At 35.9% G+C, this 11,595-nt stretch overlaps 1 non-coding gene across 1 annotated transcript; it reads right to left on the bottom strand.

Moving 5' to 3' along the window:
• On the bottom strand, positions 10,263-10,334 carry TRNAS-GGA. The gene has a single exon. It is a non-coding gene; the product is annotated as a tRNA-Ser (tRNA).

Raw genomic sequence — 11,595 nt, 5'->3', positions numbered from 1 at the left:
GACTAATGTGAGATGTTAGAAATAGAGTAACGTGGAAACTTACATTACCGACTGTAGACAGCCAGTGGGACTTGGCTATATGACTCAGGGACTCAAACCTGGGATCTGTAACAACCCAGGGGGTGGGATGGGGAAGCTTGCAGAAGCAAGGTTCAAGAGAAAGGGGACATATGTATCCTTATCCCTATGGCTGATTCATGTTGCTGTTTGGCAGAAGCCAACACAATTTTGTAAAGCAATTACCCTTCAAACCCTGTATGCGAGACAGCAAAAGAGACACCGATGTATAGAACAGTCTTTTGGACTCTGTGGGAGGGGGAGATGGTGGATGATTTGGGAGAATGACATTGAAACATGTATAATATCATACAAGAAACAAATCACCAGTCTAGGTTCGATGCAGGATACAGGATGCTCGGTGCTGTTTTACTGGGTTGACCCAGAGAGATGGTATGGGGAGGGAAGTGGGAGGGGGGTTCAGGATTGGGAACACGTGTACACCCGTGGCGGATTCATGTTGATGTACGGCAAAACCAATACAGTATTGTAAAGTAAAATAAAGTTTAAAAAATAAATAAATTAAAAAATTAAAAAAATATATATTTTTTTTAATTAGGAGAAACTAGATGCTGTATTTTATGCAAAACACTGCACTCTTCTTCTAATTCTGTATATCTGAAACTTGTAAGATTAAAAACAAAAACTTCCATTTAAAAATTAAACATGCATATATAAATAATTTGGCAACATAGAAATAATTTCTTGAAGAAAAAGATTAAATAGTTGAATGCACAGTCTTTGGTGCATTGGACAGAAAAGTCATGATTTTGAGTGGAGTGCCACTTTTATTTCATTAAGTGCCTCATGAAATATCATTTCAGTAGCTTAAATTATTCATTTTTTAAACTTCAGTAGTTATAAAATAAAATTTAAGAATATCTCCAAATAATTTATCTATACTTTTGTCACTTTACTAGATGGCACTTTGTTTTGGATATGTTAGGGTCCCTTACAATAGTCTGCTGTCTATGGCATTTTGTATTTTTTCATTGTGTCTTTGTGGTCTGATTTCTTCCTATTCACCTTCATAATTTCTTTTCAGTACATTTTCTATTTTCCATGTGTTTTTTTGTGGTTTCTACTTTTCTCCTTTCTTGACTGTAGTTTAGTCTCCTTTAACTTCTGTAAAACTTTTAGTAAGTAAATGTTATCTTGAGTTTGTCTCTGACAGTATTTTTTGCTCTATTTTCACATAAATCATATTGCAAATAAAACCTTTTTTTTTTCAGTTTAGGAATGAACATCTCAAATTATATATTTATGTTTTGACTTCCAAAGAGTAACTTACAAGTTTCATTTTAACATATAAGACTATTACAAACAGGATTTTCTTGAATTTACATATTTTGGTCTATATTTGAAATGATTTAGAAGTGGACAACTGTGGCCCAGCCAAAGCCAGTGACATTGTCCATGAACGTTCCAGTTTCCTTCTGTGTCTAGACATTTAGATCCTCAAAGAACATGGACCTCCAGTAGAATTCACTGCATTTAAAAATCATTTATTCAGACTTCAACAAGGGATAATTATATCTCTCTCAGTTCTGTTCAGTTCAGTTCAGGCACTCAGTTGTGTCTGACTCTTTGTGACCCCACGAATCGCAGCACACCAGGCCTCCATGTCTGTCACCAACTCCCAGAATTCACTCAGACTCACGTCCATCAAGTCAGTGATGCCATCCAGCCATCTCATTCTCTGCCATCCCCTTCTCTTCCTGCCCCCAATCACTCCCAGCATCAGAGTCTTTTCCAAAGAGTCAACTCTTCACATGAGGTGGCCAAAGTACTGGAGTTTCAGCTTTAGCATCATTCCTTCCAAAGAAATCCCAGGGTTGATCTCCTTCAGAATGGACTGGTTGAATCTCCTTGCAGTCCAAGGGACTCTCAAGAGCCTTCTCCAACACCACAGTTCAAAAGGATCAATTCTTTGGCACTCAGCCTTCTTCACAGTGCAACTCTCACATCCATACATGACCAGTGGAAAAACCATAGCCTTGACTAGACGGAACTTGGTCAGCAAAGTAATGTCTCTGCTTTTGAATATACTATCTATGTTGGTCATAACTTTTCTTCCAAGGAGTAAGCGTCTTTTAATTTCATGGCTGCAGTCACCATCTGTAGTGATTTTGGAGCCCAGAAAAATAAAGTCTGACACTGTTTCTACTGTTTCTCCATCTATTTCCCATGAAGTGATGGGACCAGATGCCATGATCTTCGTTTTCTGAATGTTGAGCTTTAAGCCAACTTTTTCGCTCTCCTCTTTCACTTTCATCAAGAGGCTTTTTAGTTCCTCTTCACTTTCTGCCATAAGGGTGGTGTTATCTGCATATCTGAGGTTATTGATATTTCTCCCGGCAATCTTGATTCCAGCTTGTGTTTCTTCCAGTCCAGCGTTTCTCATGATGTACTCAGCATAGAAGTTAAATAAGCAGGGTGACAATATACAGCCTTGAGGTACTCCTAGTGGATACTAAAAACTGTAGGGAACTCTTCAAATTCTATAGCATTCAACATTGCCAAGAAATGGATATTGTTTTTTTTTAATTAATGATTTATTTTAATTGGAAGATAATTTCTTTACAACATTATGATGGGGTTTTCTATACATCAACATGAATCACCCTTTGGTGCAGATGTGTCTCCCCATCCTGAACCACCCTCCCACCTCCATCCCCACCCCATTCCTCTGGGTGTTCCCAGAGCACCGGCTTTGAATGCCCTACTTCCTGCATTGAAATTGCACTGGTCATCTCTTTTACATATGGTAATAAACATGGTTCATTACTATTTTCTCAATTCATCCCACCCTCCCCTTCTCCCATGTAGTCCAAAACTCTGCTCTTTACATCTGTGTCTCTTTTGCTGCCTTACATATAGGATTGTTGTCACTGTCTTTCTAAATTTCATATGTATGTGTTAGTATACTGTATTGGTGTTTCTCTTCCTGACTTCAGTCTGAAAAATAGGCTCCAGGTTTGTCTACCTCATTAGAACTGATTAAAACACACTCTTTTTTACAGCTGAATAATGTTCCCTTGTGTATATGTACCACCACTTTCTTGTCCATTCATCTGCTAATGGACATCTAGGTTGCTTCCAAGCCCTAGCTATTGTAAACAGTGCTGCAATGAACATTGGGGGTACATGTGTCTCTCAATTCTGGGTTTCTCAGTGTGTATGTCAAGGAGTGGGATTGCTCAGTCATATGGCAGTTCTATATTCAGTATTTTAAGGAATCTTCACATTATTGTCCACAGTGACTGTACCAGTTTGCATTCCCACCAGCAAAAAAAGAGGATTTCCTTTTTCTCCACACCCTCCCCAGCATTTATTGTTTGGAGACTTTTTGATTGGCCATTCTGACTGGCATGAGATGATACCTCATTGTGGTTTTCATTTGTATTTATCTAGTAATGAGTGATGTTGAGTATCTTTTCATGTGCTTATTAGCCCTCTATATGTCTTCTTTGGAGAACTGCCTGTTTAGTTCTTTTGGCCACTTTTTTATTAGATTTTTTGTTTTTTCTGGTATTGAACTGATTGTATACATTTGAGATTAATACTTTGTAGGTTGCTTCATTTTCTATTATTTTCTCACATTGTGAAGGCTGTCTTTTCATCTTGCTTATAGTTTCCTTCATTGTGAAAAAAACTTTTAGGCTTAATTAGGTCCCATTTGTTTATTTTTGTTTTAATTTCCATTACTCTAGGGTCTGGGTCATAGAGGATCTTGCTGTGATTTATGTCAGGCAGTGTTCTGTCTATGTTTTCCTCTAAGAGTCTTTAATCTATTTTGAGATTATTTTTATCTGTTGTGTTAGAAAGTGTTCCTTCTAACACATAGACATCAACAGATGGTAAATGTTGAAATAATATTGATTATATTCTTTGCAGCCAAAGATAAAGAAGCTCTATACAGTCAGCAAAAACAATATGAGAAGATGACTGTAGCTCATATCATGAACTCCTTATTGCCAAATTCAGACTTAAATTGAAGAAAGTAGGGAAAACCGCAACAACATTCAGGTAAATCAAATCCCTTATGGTTGTACAGTGGAAGTTATAAATAGATTTAAGGGACAAAATCTGATAGACAGAGTACCTAATGAGATATGGATGGAGATTTGTGATATTGTACAAGAGACAGGGATCAAGACCATCCCCATGAAAAAGAAATGCAAAAAAGCAAAATGGCTGTCTAACGAGGTATTACAAATAGCTGTGAAAGAAGGGAAGTGAAAAGCAAAGGAGAAAAGTAAAGATATTCCCATTTGAATGAAGAGTTCCAAATAATAGCAAGGAGAGATAAGAAAGCCTTCCTCAGAGACCAATGCAAAGAAATAAAGAAAACAACATAATTGGAAAGACTAGAGATCGCTTTGAGAAAGTTAGAGAAACCAAGGGAACATTTCATGCAAAGATGGGCTCAATAAAGGACAGAAATTGTATGGACCTAACAGAAGCAGAAAATGTTAAGAAGAAGTGGCAAGAATACACAGAAGAACTGTACAAAAAAGATCTTCACGACCTAGATAATCATGATGGTGTGATCATTAATCTAGAGCCAGACATTGTAGAATGTGAAGTCAAGTGGGCCTTAGAAAACATCACTATGAACAAAGCTAATGGAGGTGATGGAATTCCATTTGAGTTTCAAATCCTGAAAAACGGTGCTTTGAAAGTACTGCATTCCATTTGCCAACAAAATTGGAAAACTCAGCAGTGGCCACAGGACTGGAAAAGGTCAGTTTTCATTGCAATCCCAAAGAGAGGCAATGCCAAAGATTGTTCAAACTACCGCACAATTGCACTCATCTCACATGCTGGTAAAATAATGCTCAAAATTCTCCAAGTCAGGCTTAAGCAATATGTGAAATGTGAGCTTCCAGATGTTCAAGCTGGTTTTAGAAAAGGCAGAGGAACCAGAGATCAAATTGCCAACATCTGCTGGATCATCAAAAAATAAAAAGAGTTCCAGAAAAACATCTATTTCTGCTTTATTGACTATGCCAAAGCCTTTCACTGTGTGGATCACAATAAAGCGTGGAAAATTCTGAAAGAGATGGGAATACCAGACCACCTGACCTGCCTCTTGAGAAATCTGTATGCAGGTCAGGAAGCAACAGTTAGAACTGGACATGGAACAACAGACTGTTTCCTAATAGGAAAAGGAGTTGGTCAAGGCTGTATATTGTCACCCTGCTTATTTAACTTATATGCAGAGTACATCATGAGAAACGCTGGACTGGAAGAAGCACAAACTGGAATCAAAATTGTCTGGAGAAATATCAATAATGTCAGATATGCAGATGACACCACCCTTATGGCAGAAAGTGAAGAGGAACTAAAAAGCCTCTTGATGAAAGTGAAAGAAGAAAGCGAAAAAGTTGGCTTAAAGCTCAACATTCAGAAAAGTAAGATCATGGCATCTGGTCCCATCACTTCATGGCAAATAGATGGGGAAACAGTGGAAACAGGGTCACACTTTATTTTTCCTGGCTCCAAAATCTTTGCAGATGGTGATTGTGGCCATGAAAGTAAAAGACATTTACTCCTTGGAAGAAAAGTTATGACCTATCTAGATAGCATATTAAAAACAGATGGCATTGAAACATGCATAGTATCATATATGAAAGGAATCACCAGTCCAGGTTCCATGCATGATACTGGATGCTTGAGGCTGGTGCACTGGGATGACCCAGAGGGATGGTACGAGGAGGGAGGTGGGATGGTGGTTCAGAATTGGGAACACATGTATACCTGTGATGGATTCATGTTGATGTATGGCAAAACCAATACAATATTGTAAATTATTTAACCTCCAATTAAAATAAATAAATTATATATATATATAAAGCAGAGACATTACTTTTCCAACAAAGGTCCATCTAGTCAAGGCTATGATTTTCCCAGTGGTCATGTATGGATGTGAGAATTGGACTGTGAAGAAAGCTGAGCACCAAAGAATTGATGCTTTTGAACCGTGGTGTTGGAGAAGACTCTTGAGAGTACCTTGGACTGCAGGGAGATCCAGGCAGTCCATCCTAAAAGAGATTCGTCCTTGGTGTTCATTGGAAGGACTGATGCTGAAGCTGAAACTCCAAGAGTTTGGCCACCTGATGCAAAGAGCTGACTCATTGGAAAAGACCCTGATGCTGGGAGAGATTGGGACAGGAGGAGAAAGGGTCGACAGAGGATGATGGGTTTGAGTATCTCTGGGAGATGGTGATAGACAGGGAGGCCTGGAGTACTGAGATTCATAGATTCAAAGAGTCAAACATGACTGAGCGGCTGTATTGAACTGAACTGAGAAAGTGTTCTAGTTTTATTCTTTTACATGTTGTTGACCAGTTTTCCTAGTACCACATGTTAAAGGGATTGTCTTTTCTCCATTGTATATTTTTCTGTCCTTTGTCAAAGATAAAGCATCCATACGTACGTGGATTTTTCTCTGGGTTAAGAAATTAATGGATTTTAGCAAGAAAGGATTGGAATATTAGCTTCAATTCTCAAAACATTTTTGGTATACATCACATATAGCTACTACTTTCTCATATATTTTAGCAATGTATTTCAATGAAAATTCAAAATTTTTAATTTTTATGGCAACTAAAATGTATAGAAAATAGAAATAATGCTTCATTTAGTTTAAAAAGTGACTGAAAAATAAGATAATATTCCTAGTTAAATGTGAGAAGGAAAGAAGAATAAAATAAGGCATAATTAATTTTTAATTTCACAAAACCTAGTCTGTTTCCTAAGAGCAAATAATCATATTGGTTAAATCTATGGTGCTATCATGCAATCATTTTCTATTTAACATTAATATTTCAACCTTCATAAAATGGCAACTTTGCTGAGGTAATATTTTAAAATTACGAGTTTAATATTACTAAATAATTTCTAACTCCTTAGGGAGATGTCAACAATAATGTATTTACATTTTCACAATGTCATGTATTAAATTAAGTGGTTTAATACAGTTTAACCAACCACAACACATAGAAAAGTTAATATAGAATTCATAATAGTAATTAAAATGATAGTCCTTAGAATGGTGACTCCTTTATCCTTTATATTTTATATACAGAGAGTTATCAAGCATCATGGGTATTCTTTAGAAGTGAAACACGTGGATTTTTCTTTCCATTCCAGTTAACATTTGGATCCAGATATTATATACTAGCTATTAATACATTATGGCAAATAACATTTATATAGTCTCCTTAATTGTAATATCCATGCATTGAATTTCCTCATTTGTTTGATGAGTTTAATTCAATTATTGATTTTCTTTTTATTCAGTCTCTTTTTTTCATAGACAATTTGTTTATCAAATAGGTTTCTATCAATGCATTGCATTTTTCTCTTAAATCCACCATCTAATTTTCCTCTCCTTATTACATCAGTTAAACTATATTTAGCCATCAAATTTAGTAAAGTCAGATCATAGTTTACATGTAAGTACAAAATTTGTGAAAAAAAAAAACAAGGATGTTTCCCTCTATTGTTTTCCTTAGAAACATAGAAACATGCAGTTATTTTGAACTATCACCTTTCATCTATCTTTAGAACATTATAGTTCTTCAGGATTTTATGTGTCATCTTTCACCTAAGTCCTTGTTCTCACTGTAGAGTCTTGTTCACGATCAGGTTTTCAAATAATCTTCTTCCTACACTAGCTGTCTCCTCTTTTCCCTTGCTTCTATCTCAACTCTGACCTTAAAATTTACTCTCCGGCCCCCCTTCTAGACGCCTGCCTAGGATGTTCATCCTCTGTATTGTTGGTAGCTTTATTGACATTTCTGAAACAATTTTTCCCCATCACCTACCCTCAATTTTAGTCCAATATGTGGTATCTCAAATATGATGTAGATTATCCAAAGGTCAAACACAGAACATTAGAATTTTTATGTCTGTCCATTTTATTTTTGATACTTACAAATTTTATTTTTGCATATGTTTTATCAAGTATAATATATAATATATAAAAAGAAAAAAGTTATTTATTGTAAAATCATGCTTCATAATAGGGTGAAAAAAGAAAAATGATCAGTTATCATAGAATCAATTACAAACTCATTACAGGTTTCTATAGTTTATGATATTATGTATCAAGCAAGTGTTTCCCTGGTGGTTCAGTGGTAAAGAATCTGTCTGCCAACACAGGAAACCTGGGCACTACCCTGCGTCAGGAAAATTGCCTGTAGAAGGAAAGAGCAACCCACTCCAGTATTCCTGCCTGGGAAGTCCATGGACAGAGGAGCCTGGTGGGCTATAGTTCAGGGGATCACAAAAGAGCTGGACACAACTTGGGGCCTAAACAAAACCAATGCAAATGAGCTACAAACATTATTTCTAATCCTCACTCAGCTATCTTTTATTGAATACCTATCAGAATCTGATCACTATAATAGGCACATTATATGTAAATCATTCTTTGCTTAGGTACAATTTATTTGTTTGAATACATTTCCTTAATTTTAAGGTCATTTAAGATAATTTGTTCATTGGAATGGGACAAATGTTATCTATGTTTTATTAACTATTGATTCTAAGTTGTGCTTTTGTTGTTGTTGTTAGAGTAATGTAACTACGAAGCTTCTGTTAAAGTGATTTAGCTTACATTATCTAAAATTACTCAGTTGCTTTTTCTTTTAAATATTATCTTGGTAGTGTCAGTTCTGAGTGATGTTCAGGTTGTTATCATGCACAATGTTATGAATACTTCCATCATAACTCTGGATTTCTTGGCTCAAGATTTTAATGAGATGGCAATACCACAAATGGGGTGAAAATAATCCCCGAATGCAGCTCTTATATATACATGAACATATGTATATGTTTAGAAGTGAGCAGAATGTCACTTGGCTTTCACTTTGGGCAGGATTTGAAGAGTTCTTTTAAAATGAAGAATGGAGTTCAAATTTGAGTTCAAATTACACCTCTTTATTCACATACATCTGTATGTGACGTTCATACTATTTTTGATTCTAGTAAAACACAAAGCATTTTGGTATATTTAGATACAAACTGACCTCAGAGAGTTTTTTTTGCCCCCTCCATGGCTTGCCATTTTATTTATTTATTTTTTAAATGGAAATGGAAAACATCAAGTCACTTTCTCTTAGAAAATATAAATGTACAATAATTAGGGACACAGAATTCTGAGAAGTACAGGATTAGTTACACAGTAATATGAGCTCACATCTGCAGCTAGTCTAAAAACTGTCATACAGATCTAATTCTGCTTCAGTGCAAATGTAATTTGCTGGTGACTGTGTTTGTTTAAACCCATTGACTACTTAATTTTTTATCACATTTTTAAACTAGGCTACTGGGAAAATAATGCACCTGTGCAGGCTGATACTACTGTTAAGTTTGTGATTTACAGCCACAAAAGTTTTTCAATATTGCCTAGTGATCCTTCTGTTTTTCTTTTAAATTAACATTCTCTCACATATTTTCACTGCTTATTTCAAATCTTGTCCATTCCTCTCTTTTCTCCAATATAACCATCTCCTTCAACCACCTCTTCTTTCACAGAGACAATCGAAAATCCCACAAGATAAATTACTCAACTTCTTTCCACAACTCTAACAATATACAGTGATCTTTCTTCGTTCCTCCTACCCTGTACTGCATTCATTGCAAGTCCATCTGCTTTATTATGTCTGTAGTTATTCCTTCCTTACGATTCAAATAAGATCAAGTTTTTCCCATCTTAAAACAATCTTACAAAACGTTTACATACATATTGAAATTCAAAAATATGTGATAAATATGATAAAATTTGAAATCCCTGCCCAGATTCTCTGCTACACTCATATCTGTACATACCATTGATATCTTGGTATTCTATAGGAAAATCACTCAGATACACTTCAAAATCTATATACACTTAAGTGATTCTGACATTCGCTCTCCTTTATCATCTTGTTCCTGCATCTGGGTTTCTTTTTCTCCCCTTGGGTCAGCAGCCATCAAGACCTTACTTGAATATTTTATTACTTGCATCAAGACCTAGCATTTGCATATTTCTGGAGTCCACTGGTGTTGTTATATTTCTAGTAAAGTAAAGTCGCTCAGTCGTGTCCTACTCTTTGTTACCCCATGGACTGTAGCCTACCAGGCTCCTCCCTCCATGGGATTCTCCAGGCAAGAGTACTGGAGTTGGTTGCCATTGCCTTCTCCAGGGGATCTTCCCAACCCAAGGATCGAACCTGGGTCTCCTGCATTCCAGGCAGACGCTTTAACCTCTGAGCCACCAGGGAAGCCACTGCATTAATCAGACCATCAGTATTATTTCATTAGATTACAGTATTTGCCCCCTCTCCAAATTCTCAACTCTCCCAGGTATATCCACAAATACCTTCCTCACATTCCTATTAAGCCAATGTCCTTACTCTTGTTAATCTCCAACATAAGATCTTCAAGAGGCTTTTCAGTTCCCCTGGATAAAATGTGACCTTCTTTACCAACAATGCCTGATCCTTCTTGAAATAATCTTTATCTGAATTGAGTGCATATTTTATTATAAGTTCTTTTCCCTCTACTTTTAAAAGCTAAACTTCTTATTTCTTGGAAAGCATACAGTGTCGCACTATTTCCAAAATCTTCAGCTAACTGTTTTCTCCTGGAGTTCTCCTCCCTTGGCAATTTTCCTAAGTGATTCAACTTCATTGTCCAGCTTATCCTTGTTTCCTATTAAATGCTCCTGTGGCCTCGTCTTAGAGGGCTCTAGACTATCTTTTCTATAGCAACTTGATGATGTTGCTTGCCCATTAACCTGTGTCTATCACTAAATTCTCAGTTCTGTACATCAACACCTAACTCCACTTGGTCATTGACCAATACCTAGAACTCAGCATATTGTCTTGCATGTACATTGGGATCAAATATATTTGTTGAAAGTATCTTTTTAACCTTAAGGTTGTTATTTATTTAAATTCAGAAGTTATATTTAACATATTTTAAATGAACATGAAGCACATAATTTTTAGTTCTAAGCTATAATTTAACACTTTCCACATAAATCTTAAGGTAGCAATAGTATATTGCATGCATTTTATCTTACAGATTTATAACATACAAAATTGAATTTACCAAGTGGTAGTTTATAACTTGGGGCTTAACAGTGACTCAGTGGTAAATAATCTACTTGCCAAAGCAGGAGATATGGGTTTGATCCCTGGGTCGGGAAGAGGCCCTGAAGAAGAAAATGGCAACCCAACCCAATATTCTTACCTCAGAAATCCCATGGACAGAGGAGCATGGTAGGGCTACAGTCCATAGAGTCACAAAAGAGTCAGCCATGCCTTCATGACTAAACAACAGCAAAAACAATTTATAACTCAGGTTTAATTTCTATATGACCTACAATACTCATCAATATATTAGATTTACCATAAATATTTGATATAAACTAAAAATTAACAACATGATGTCATAAAATAATTTATTTTAACAATATTTAAAGACTATTGTTTCTATATACTAGAGAATGCTGGTATTTTGAATCTGATAAATGTGGAT

This window comes from Capra hircus, chromosome 14 (genome assembly GCF_001704415.2).
Source record: "Capra hircus breed San Clemente chromosome 14, ASM170441v1, whole genome shotgun sequence".
NCBI classification, from domain to species: domain Eukaryota; kingdom Metazoa; phylum Chordata; class Mammalia; order Artiodactyla; family Bovidae; genus Capra; species Capra hircus.
Note: the sequence above shows the minus strand (reverse complement) of the source record. Positions and strands in the feature narration are given on the sequence as shown.